This window comes from Pleurodeles waltl, chromosome 9 (genome assembly GCF_031143425.1).
Source record: "Pleurodeles waltl isolate 20211129_DDA chromosome 9, aPleWal1.hap1.20221129, whole genome shotgun sequence".
NCBI lineage: Eukaryota > Metazoa > Chordata > Amphibia > Caudata > Salamandridae > Pleurodeles > Pleurodeles waltl.
In genome coordinates, this window is record NC_090448.1 from 411,215,535 (window position 1) to 411,227,029 (window position 11,495).

Sequence of the window (11,495 nt, forward strand, 5' to 3'; positions counted from 1 at the left end):
GCGCAGTTTGGCGAATCTTCACAAATGTTTCAAAATTAGTCTTCTACTCAATTCAGTTGCTGATTTGAAAGTTTCAGGGTGATCTGTCAAGTGAGGGCAAGAAAAATGGGGGGGTCCCAAAACACATTTTCCCTAATGCAATTTTCCATGACTACAGCCCAAACAGCTGGATGGAATTACACCAAATTTGGCAGAAAACTGGTCCAGAAACAGCCCTTTTTGTGATTTGGAGTAAATCAGTTTAGTAGTTCTGGAGTAAATGAAGAAAAAAGAAATGTGGCGATCTAGGGACGTGGATCCTCCACCGCATCCACGTGCCAAAGCAAGGCTCTAACTGGCTGGCCGAAACCTGAGAGAAAAGTTGCGGTTGTCATTTTTTTTAATCGCCTCAGTGCAGTGGAGTCGGGAATAAAACTGAAAAGTGCGGTAAGGCGTTGTAGGAAAGTTGCCCATGTGTCACTGGGATCCTGCCAGGCTGGCCCCAGTGCTCATAATGTATGCCCTGTATGTGCTCCCTGTGTGGTGCCTAACTGTATCACTGAGGCTCTGCTAACCAGAACCTCAGTGTTTATGCTCTCTCTTAGCTTTCAAATTGTCACTGCAGGCTAGTGACTAATTTTACCAATTCTCATTGGCACACTGGAACACCCTTATAATTCCCTTGTATATGATACCTAGGTACCCAGGGTATTGGGGTTGCAGGAGATCCGTATGGGCTGCAGCATTTCTTTTGCCACCCATAGGGAACTAGGACAATTCTTACACAGGACTGCCACTGCAGCCTGAGTGAAATAACGTCCACGTTATTTCACAGCCATTTTTCACTGCACATAAGTAACTTATAAGTCACCTATATGTCTAACCCTCACTTGGTGAAGGTTAGGTGGCAAGTTACTTATTGTGTGGGCACCCTGGCACTAGCCAAGGTGCCCCCACATTGTTCAGGCCAAATTCCCCAGACTTTGTGAGTGCAGGGACACCATTAAACGTGTGCACTACATATAGGTCACTACCTATATGTAGCGTCACAATGGTAACTCCGAACATGGCCATGTAACATGTCTAGGGTCATGGAATTCCATGCATGCAGGGACAATTCCATGCATCCCCGGGTCTCTAGCACAGAACCCGGGTACTGCCAAACTGCCTTTCCGGGGTCTCCACTGCAGCTGCTTCCAACCCCTCAGACAGGTTTCTGCCCCCCTGGGGCCTGGGCAGCCCAGTCCCAGGAAGGCAAAACAAAGGATTTCCTCTGAGAGAGGGTGTTACACCCTCTCCCTTTGGAAATAGGTGTGATGGGCTTGGGAGGAGTAGCCTCCCCCAGCCTCGGGAAATGCTTTGATGGGCACAGATGGTGCCCATCTCTGCATAAGCCAGTCTACACCGGTTCAGGGATCCCCCAGCCCTGCTCTGGTGCGCAACTGGACAAAGGAAAGGGGAGTGACCACTCCCCTGACCTGCACCTCCCAGCGTAGGTGCCCAGAGCTCCTCCAGTGTGTCCCAGACCTCTGCCATCTTGGATTCAGAGGTGTTGGGGCACAATGGACAGCTCTGAGTGGCCAGTGCCAGAAGGTGACGTCAGAGACCCCTCCTGATAGGTGCTTACCTCTTTCAGAAGCCAAGCCTCCTTTCTTAGTAGCCAAACCTCCTTTTTTTTTGGCTATTTAGGGTCTCTCTTCTGGGCTATTCCTCGGATAACGAATGTAAGAGCTCACCAGAGTTCCTTTGCACTTCCCTCTTTGACTTCTGCCAAGGATCGACCGCTGACTACTCCAGGACGCCTGCAAAACCGCAACAAAGTAGCAAGACGACTACCAGCAACATTGTAGCGCCTCATCCTGTCGGCTTTCTCGACTGTTTCCTGGTGGTGCATGCTCTGAGGGCTGTCTGCCTTCACCCTGCACTGGAAGCCAAGAAGAAATCTCCAGTGGGTCGACGGAATCTTCCCCCTGCCAACGAAGGCACCAAACTTCTGCATCACCAGTCCTCTGGGTCCCCTCTCATCCTGACGAGCGTGGTCCCTGGAACACAGGAGAGGGGTCCAAGTGACTTCCACAGTCCAGTGGCCCTTCTGTCCAAATTTGGTGTAGGTAAGTCCTTGCCTCCCCACGCCAGACAGCAAACCTGTGTACTGCGTGATTTTTAGCTGCTCCGGCTTCTGTACACTTATCCAGGACTTCCTTTGTGCACAGCCTAGCCTGGGTCCCCAGTACTCCGTCCTGCACTGCCCAACTCGCTGAGTTGGACTCCGACGCCGTGGGACCCTCCTTCGTGACTCTGAGTCGACCGCTGTCCTCAGATCTTCTAAGTGCCTGTTCCGGTACTTCTGCAGGTGCTGCCTGCTTCTGTGGGGGGTCCCTGAGTTGCTGGGCACCCCCTCTGTTTCCTCCTCCAAGGGGCAACATCGTGGTTCTTCCTGGTCCCCAGCAGCAACCAAAATCCTCAACCACGACTCTTGCAGCTAGCAAGGCTTGTTTGCAGTATTTCTGCGTGGAAACACTTCTGCAACCTCCAGCACGCCATGGGACATCTTCTCACCAAAGGGGAAGTTCCTGGCACCATCCGTTGTTGCAGAATCATTGGCTTCTTCCACCCGGAGGCAGCCGTTTTTCACCTTCCTCCGTGGTTTAGTGGGCTCCTCCACCCCCCTGGACACTTGCGTGACTCTTGAACTTGGTCACCTTCTTTTAAAAGGTTGTGGTTCGTGCAGAATCCCCTATCACGACTATACTGTCTTTCTGGGGTAGTAGGGTAACTTTACTCCTACTTTTCAGGGTCTTGGGGTGGGGCATTTTGGACACCCTTACTGTTTTCTAACAGTCCCAGTGACCCTCTACAACCTCCCATAGGCCTGGGGTCCATTTGTGATTCACATTCCACTTTTGGAGTATATGGTTTGTGTTGCCCCTAGGCCTATGTCTACCTATTACATCCTATTGTGATTCTACATTGTTTGCACTACTTTTCTTACTGTTACTTACCTGTTTTGGGTTTGTGTACATATAATTTGTGTATATTACTTACCTCCTAAGCGAGGGTATCCTCTGAGATACTTTTGGCATATTGTCACTAAAATAAAGTACCTTTATTTTTAGTAACTTTGATTATTGTGTTTTCTTATGATATTGTGCTATATGATATAAGTGGTATAGAAGGAGCTTTGCATGTCTCCTGGTTCAGCCTAAGCTGCTTTGCCATAGCTACCTCTAACAGCCTACGCTGCTAGAAATCCCTTTATTCTACAAATAAGGGATAACTGGACCTGGCACAAGGTGTAAGTACCACAAGGACCCACTATAGGCCAGGCCAGCCTCCTACAGGCGTTAGAATAGAGGTATCAGGACCCCATAGGACAGATGGAGGGGTCCCTGAGGGATCCCTCATGGGTAAAAAATTGCCCAATTTTGTTTTTGCCCGATCCGAGACCCCTAATGTAAATCTGTGACAGATCCGCAGATTTTGAGCCCAATGGAAAAAAAATATACACACTCACTCAACCAACCTGGCATGAGGATGGCAGCATGTGGGGGTTTGGGGCAGGGCCTGGCTGCAGGGCAGGTTTTGAGGCCTACCCACCCACTGCCCACAGCCAAAGGATGTGTGCGGCAGGCAAGGCCCTGAGGGCAACCCCCCTCTGTGCATGCCCTTTGGTCTTGCGCAGGATGTGGAAGTGCATTGGCCGAAGGCCAGGCCCTGCAGCCAATCCCCGTTGCACACGGCCAAAGGCCGTGTGCAGGGTAGAGTTGGTAGCATGTGAGGGCTGGGTGCTGGGTCAGGCATGTGGCCAACCTCACTGCTGTGTTAAAGAAACGGAAATTCACTGAAAAAAACAATGGTCACAGGGATGTTATAGTTAGGAATTAGCATTTAAAAAACCTTAGAAATTCACAGAAAAAAACAAAGGTTACAGGGACATTCTAGTTAGGTTCTGAAATACACGCACAAAACCACATAAATTCACTGTTACAGTTCTTTCAAGTAACTATATCTTGTGCCCTGAGGTCCCCCTGCATTACATTACATTTGAGCTCCGGGGAGGTTGCTGTCCCCGGGGCTGCAGGGGGAGGGGGCAAGAGGCTCATCTGCATTACATTTCATTTGAGCCCCGGGGAGGTGGCAGTCCCCGTGGCAACAATAAGCCCAGCATGGGGCCCCTGTGCGCCCCCCTCCTTATTTTTTTACATGTCCCCAGCACATGGTCCATCCGGGAACCCACATTTGTTTTTTTCTAACTTTTGCTGTGAATCTGCAGTGAATTTGTGGCAAAAAGTTAAAGAAAAGTGCTTTTTTGCTCTGGCGGGATCCCTCTGGGACCCCAAACATTAGAGCTAAGGGGGCCAGAGTGTACCTACCCTGCCCCTTTTCCTTTTTTTTGCATTTTTTGTTGGGACTCCGCTAAAGCCGAGACCCAAAATGGCGGCCAAAGCTTCCTGGCTGTTATGTTAGCAGCTAATCAGACCTCTGCATTTTCCTGCACAAGCTTGTCATTATTCACGAAGTCATCGTGGCAGAGATATACAAATTTGGATTTCCTTTAATATCTCAAAAACAGATTTACACCAAATAACCAAAAGCACAATCTGCGTACCGACAGCTAGTTTTCTGCCAAATTTGGTGTAATGCTGCCCAGCTCCTATGGGAATTAACGTTTTTTTTACCCCTCCCCCCCCTTTTTTTCTTGGCCCCCGCTTGACAGATCACCCCAAAAGTTTCCGTGCGCAAGAAGAATCACTGGGGCGCTTTTTGGGAAATTTTTGTGTAGATTCGTCAAACAGTGCCATAGACATAGGCAAGTCATAAAATGCTTTTTCAATGGAAACATGGTCCTAACTATAATTACCTACTGGCTAGGTTATATATATATATATATATATATATATATATATATATATATATATATATATATACACATCCATGTAATAATATGGTCCAGCATTGTCTCTGAGGTGTTCTGGCGACATGATAAACCACAAGGCTGAAGGTTGAGTATTTGTGAATGTCACCAGAAACCCAAGATGGCAATACAGGACCATTTTACAAGTTGTCTGTTATTTTTATTTTTCTATTTTACATGGTTATTTTGAGCTAGTTATCTTGAAAAATGTGTTTACTTCAAATGACAGCTAATAGTGGGTAATGGTTTGTCCTTTTTGTTGCATAATTACGAAAACCTTACCACAGATCTTGTTCCTCCATATGACATAAGCCTTGTGGCTGTCATTGTGATGATGAAGTCTGTATTTCACAAAGCAGTATTTCAAATATTTCACGATTCACTGTGAAATGAGTTTTCATATCACTGCGTTTGAGAGCGTGAGAGGGAGAGGCATAGTGAGGGAGAAAGAGAGAGAGACAGACTGTTGGACAGAAAAGTCCTCAACATGGTAACGGACGTGAACTCCTGCCCTGAGGGCCACAATTGTACTGATGTCTGCATGTGTGCCAAGACATAGACCTGTCTTGCAGATTACGGTCTTGTTGGAAAGGGAGAGGTACCCAAAGCGCTATCCTCATTATGGTGAAGGGCTACTGCCTTTACCAGGAGTTAAACTGCACGAGAACAGTGGTAGCAGTATACTGTGTAGTGATCAGTAGGAGTGAACAGGTCACTCATTCAGAGTTCTGCTACTGTGTTCTTAACTCACCTCTTTGCCTACATCGGGTTGGTATGGAGTGCTGTGCAGCACAGTTGTGGTGTACCTATGCTGGGCGTACATGTGCCTGGGAAAGGTACAGTAGAGGGATAATGCAGTATTGTGCAGTGTGTGCATGCTGAATACCTGTGCTTGTGAGTGAAACAATGCATGAAGGATGTAGTGCTGAACAGTACATGCATGTTGTATGCATATGTTAAGTGTATGTGTGCCTGTGAGTGGTACAGTACATAAAGGATATAGGGCCACATGTACGAAATTTCGGATTTGCGACCCGCAAACTGCGAGTCAGAGCAACTCGCAATTTGTGATTCGCAAATCTGAATGTAGGGTGGGGTCCCTGACACCATCTGTGATTCGCAAGGGGGTCTCAAATGCCCACCTCATGAATAATCATGAGGTGGGTTTCAATTTGCGACCCCCTTGTGAATGGCGGCCCTCACAGGGATGGTGGCCTGCTGCGGACAGCAGACCACCATGTCTGTGACTGCTTTTCAATAAAGCAGTTTTTTTTTTGTAATGCAGCTCGTTTTCCTTAAAGGAAAACGAGCTGCATTACAAAAACAAAAAATGAAACATTTTTGTTTCATTTTTTCAGAGCAGGCAGTGACCACTGCCTGCTTTTGCGAGTGAGTTAGCACACATTTGAAATGGGTGCAAACTGCGATTGGTTTGCGACCGCGTTCGCGGTCACAAAACAATCCTACATTGCACTGCGAGTCGCAACTAGGAAGGGAACACCCCTTCCTAATTGCGAGTCGCAAACCGGTTTTGCGATTCGGTAACCAGGTTACCGAATCGCAAAACTGGGTTTGTGCATCGCGAAGTGCTTTTTGCACTTTGCAAACAGCAAAATTTGCTGTTTGCAACATGCAAAAAGCTACCTACATGTGGCCCATAGTGCTCTGCAGTGCACACATGTTAAATGCATGTCTTAGGTGTATGTGTGGTGCAGTACGTCAGATACAGTGCTGTGCAGTGTGTTTGTATTCAATGCATGAGATGGATGTATTTGTGCCTTTGAATGGTTCGATACATGGCAGACTATAGGTTCCATTTTGGGAGACCCAGTGCCGCATGATTAAACACGAGGAGAGATGGTAGAGGAATCCCCCCTCACAAATGTGCATGTTGCTGCATTCCTGTAAGTTGGGAGGGACAAATTAGTGAAGGGAAAGCTAGGCCCTCCCAGTACACTTCAAAGGGTGCTCTTTGATTTAGAGAGAGGGCACTGGGAAGGGGCCTTGGCACATCTCAGGAAGGAGATGGAGCTGATAAGACAATCATAAAGAGTGGAGCTGAGGCCCTGGGCTAACCTTTTGATTCACATACCACTGTGACTGACATCCAGGTGTGAACTCTAGTCACTCCCGTGACCAGTGTTGTGGGGCTATCAGATTTGGAGTCACTTGCTGTGACGGACTGGAATCAAGAGGAACAGAGGTAGAAGAGTGGGCTCTTCAAAAGGAAGCAGACCCCTTCAACATAAACTTCAAAGACACAAACTCCAAATCACCTTTGGTGTCCAGAAATGGACCATACAAAGAGGAGCTTGAGACCCAAAAAAATTTCAACTGTCAAGCAACTAGTCAGACTGTGCGAGGAGGAAAACCTCTGCAAGACTTCTGTCTGTGACCAAAACTGGGGGCCAAAGTCTGTTAGTACCCCAGCAGGGTAAGAGGATATAACCTAGGAAATCCAAGACCACCTGCACTGGAGCCTTCGGCATCAGTGCCTGTCTGCTTGCCAAGACCAGTGTGCCCTGTGAGGAAGAGGAGAGCACTGGAGGGAGCTAGATCAAGTGGGAATCCTGTTGAGTGAACTCCATTTCTGAGGTGTCCCAAGACGGCTGCTGCACCAAAAGAGTTATTACTTGTGTGCAGGCAGGAAAATGTCTGTGACCCCCCATATGCCAGAAGAGGGCCGCTGTGAAGTGAGCTGTGAACACCACTGTGCCGATCAGTCTTGAGCTTGCGTACAGTGGGACGTTGGAGACCCTGCAAGCCAGAGATGGACAGCCACAGAGTGAAAGGTGTGTCCATCAGGCCAAAGCCCATGTGCAGAAAGGGACTGACAACCCTGTATGCCAGGAGGGGCTGCCGCAGATGGACTGTCATGCAGAGCGGGCCATAGTCCCAACGTTGTGGAGATCCAGCAACCCTGTATGCCAGGGAGAGCCGCTGTGCAGGAAACCGATGTGCCAATTGGATCGAAGCCCATGTGCAGTATAGATAAGGTGACCCTGTATACCACAGGTGGGCACTAGGACCAGCAAAAAGTGTGACTTGAGTAGGATCATCGCCGGAGGAGTGAGGCCGCTGTGGGGGGCAGCACACCAGGGTGAGGGATCCCCATCACAACCATTGCACTACTTCCCGCCACTCCACCCCTGCCATTGGATAGATGTAGGAAGCTGGCTCTGTACATACTATTTCAAAATGAGATATAGTGTGCACAGAGTCCAGGGGTTCCCCAAGAGGCTTGGCAGAGGCAATAATAGATAATACTAATGCTCTATTTATGGTAGTGTGGGCGAGCAGTTAGGCTTATCAGAGGGTAGTGTTAAGAATTTGTTGTACACGCACAAGCAATAAGTGAGAACACACACTCAATTACTTAACTCCAAGCCAATAGGTTTTTAAATAAAATATATATTATTGTGTTAATTTATTTTTAGAACCACAAGATTCAGATTGCAGGTAAGTACATTAAATGAAAGGTACTTTGCATAGTAATACTTAGAACTTTGAACCAAAACAGTAATGTACACAGTTTTTCATAAAATGGCAATAAGCTATTTTAAAAGTGGACACGGTACAATTTTCAACAGTTCCTGGGGGAGGTAAGTAAAGTTTAGTTATTACGGTAAGTAAAGCACTTACAAGTTCAGTCTCTGGGGCATAGGTAGCCCACCGTTGGGGGTTTGAGTCAACCCCATCACCCAGCACCAGCAACACAAGGCCGGTCAGGTGCAGAGGTCAAAGAGGAGCCAAAATAACGTGGGCGCCTACGGAGACAGGAGTGTTCCGGTTCCGGTCTGCTGGCAGGTAAGTTGGTGTGTCCCCGGAGGGCAGACCAAGGGGGTTTAGTAAAGCATTTGAGGGGGGGCCAAGTAGGCAAACAAAACACACCCTCAGCGGCACAGGGCCGGCCGGGTGCTATGGGCAAACAGGGCATCGGGTTTTCAACAGGCATCAATGGAGGGACCCAGGGGGTCACTCAGACGATGCAGGCAGGGCACAGGAGGGCTTCTCGTGCCAGCCACCGAATGGGCACTGATGAGGGCCACCTGCTGGTCACTGCTGCACCGGTGATCGATTTTTCACGGGCCTGGGGACTGTGGGTGCAGTGCTTCTCCAGGCATCGGATATCTTTGTCCCAGGCAGTCGCGGTCATGGGGGTCCTCGGAATTCCCTCTGCAGGCATCGTCATGGGGGTGCAGGAAGGTCAGCCCAAGGTAGACACGTCGTCAGAGTCCCCTGGGGATCCTCTTTGGGTCGTTGGTTTCTCTGGACTTGGGCAAAGGGTATAGGGTGCAAAGTGGTGGGGACTCACGCTTCTGGAGTGAGGTGAGAGTCCCTTTAAAGATGGTTTCTTCTTCCTTGGCTGGGCAGGTCCTCTGTCCATGGGAGTTCTTGATACTTTTTAGTTGCAAGGCAGTCCTCTGAGTCGGCAGAGGTCGCTGGGCCGGCAGGATGCGTTGCTGGTGCAGGTTCTCTGAAGCAGGAGAGAGGCCGGTAGGGCTGGGGATAAAGCAGTTGTTTTTTTCCGTCTTCTCTGCTGGGTGTTTTTCAGCTAAGCAGTCCTTCTTCTTTGTAGGTCATCAGGAATCTGAAATCCTGGGTTCAGGGTCGCCCCTAAATACTGAATTTAGGAGTGTGTTAGGGTCACAGGCAGTAGCCAATGGCTACTGTCCTTGAGGGTGGCTACACCCTCCTTGTTGTCCCTCTGTTTGGGGAGGGCAGCACATCCCTATCCCTATTGGGCTAAATCCTCCAAAGCAACATGAAGGATTTTCTAATGAGGGGGTCACTTCAGCCGTGGTCACCTTAGGGTGGACCTGGCTGAGGGAGTGACTCCTCCTTGTTTTTCTCATTATCTCCCCGGACTTGCCACCAGAAGTGGGGGCTGTGTCCGGGGGGTGGGCATCTCCACTAGCTGGAGTGCCCTGGGGCGCTGTAACACCAGGCTTGGGCCTTTGAGGCTCACCACCAGGTGTTACAGTTCCTGCTGGGGGAGGTGTGAAGCACCTCCACCCAGGACAGGCTTTGTTTATGACCACAGAGTGCACAAAGGAACTCACCCCATGTGGTCAGAAACTCATCTGGAAGTGGCAGGCTGGCACAGACCTGTCAGTCACACACTAAGTAGAGCTGGCATACAGGGGGTATCTCTAAGATGCACTCTGTGTGCATTCTTATTGTGCTGAGAAGTTTGATACCAAACTTCTCAGTATTCAGTGTAGCTATTATGGAACTGTGGAGTTAGTTTTTGTCAAACTCCCAGACCACATACTCAGTATGGCTACCCTGCACTTACAATGTCTAGGAATTGACTTAGATACTGTAAGGGCATAGTGCTCATGGAGCTATGCCCTCACCTGTGGTATAGTGCACCCTGCCTTAGGGCTGTAAGTCGTGCTAGAGGGGTGACTTACCTATGCCACAGGCAGTGGGTTGTGGGCATGGCACCCTGAGGGGAGTGCCATGTCGACTTTGTCTTTTTCTCCCCACCAGCACACACAAAATGGGAGGCAGTGTGCATGTGCTGAGTGAAGGGTCCCCAAGGTGGCATAATACATGCTGCAGCCCTTAGAGACCTTCCCTGGCCACAGGATCTTTGGTACCAGTGGTACCTTTTATAAGGGACTTAACTGTATGCCAGGGCTGTGCCAATTGTGGAGACAAAGGTACAGTTTTAGGGAAAGAACACTGGTGCTGGGGCCTGGTTAGCAGGTCCCAGCACACTTTCAATCAAAGCTGGCATCAACAAAAGGCAAAAAGTTAGGGGGTAACCATGCCAACAGTGGCATTTTTCTACACAAAGTTAAGGGGTAACCATGCAAACAGTGGCATTTTCTTACAATAGGCCAAAGACTTAACCGGGCAGGAGGAGCCACAAGGAACCTCTGGTCGCTGTGACTGCATAAGGAACTCGAGGATTGCAGAGCGCAATCTACCTGGGCCACGTGCAATGAACTCACTTAAATGAGCGGCTCAGTTGCCCGTGGGTGGAGGAGTGGTGAGGGTACATGCTCTCTGCAGGTACAGGTAAGACTTATTTTGGGGCAGTCGGCCCCAGGGGAACTTGCTTGCTACATAGCGCTTCGATGCTGGAACATGTTTGACTTTAATATAGTTACAGTGGACTCTCTCGGCTTCGACCACTAGTAGGGCTTACCCTGGATGTTGCTTATGATGAATGGGGAATAGCCACTATTGCTAGACTGAGGAGGGAGTGAGACTCAGAAAACTGCCTATGAAACACTACAGCCTCGTCCTCGGGGAGACTGTGTAATTGTTTGAGAATGTTACCTATTGTGTTAATAGCAGTAAAATAAAATACTGCTCTTTTCTCATGAAAGTGAGCATTTGGCTGGACAATAATTTATTGCTGCTTGTATTTTGAGTTGTAGGCTTGTGTTCACCCTGTTATATACTTCCCCGAGAAAACCTTGGACTGCTTGGATCACGCTAATAACAGGAACTAATAAGAAATGCACTGCATTTTGTGTAATAAAAGCAGCCGCCATGTGATAAATATAAATGAAATAGACAGCTGAGTTGTGGTGAGTGTATGTAGGGTGTGTGGTGGCGAAGGTTCTATGTGGTGTGTGTGTAT

At 48.7% G+C, this 11,495-nt stretch overlaps 1 long non-coding RNA gene across 2 annotated transcripts in view; it reads right to left on the reverse strand.

The window, feature by feature from the left end:
* The window catches only part of LOC138259430 (uncharacterized), a 34,423-nt gene that overhangs the window by 21,667 nt on the left and 1,261 nt on the right, over positions 1-11,495 (reverse strand). The gene's annotated exons all lie outside the window — the stretch shown is intronic.